Source organism: Eurypyga helias, unplaced genomic scaffold (genome assembly GCF_000690775.1).
Source record: "Eurypyga helias isolate BGI_N326 unplaced genomic scaffold, ASM69077v1 scaffold21169, whole genome shotgun sequence".
Classification (NCBI taxonomy): Eukaryota; Metazoa; Chordata; class Aves; order Eurypygiformes; family Eurypygidae; genus Eurypyga; species Eurypyga helias.
Window position 1 is genome coordinate 9,481 of NW_010271650.1, and position 291 is coordinate 9,771.

Below are 291 nucleotides of genomic sequence, written 5' to 3' on the forward strand. Positions count from 1 at the left end.
GGTTTGGCTTCTGCCCCGCCTCCACCAGCCCCCAGCGGAAAGGTAAGAGGACAGAGGTGGCTAGTTCTCATCTGTGCCCTGCCTGGCTGATGCGGTGACTGCCCCGTGTGCTGGCAGCCCCCTCAAGCTGGACCCCCCCAGCTGCCCAGGCAGCTCCAGCTTGGGGGAGAGGTGCTGCCTGCAGGGACCTGCCTGGCTGGTGCAGGCAGAGTGAGGGCAGCCACCCCACCAAAGGGACAGCGGCAGAGCCAGAGCGCAGAGGCTGCGGGCATGGGAGGACAGCCATGGCTG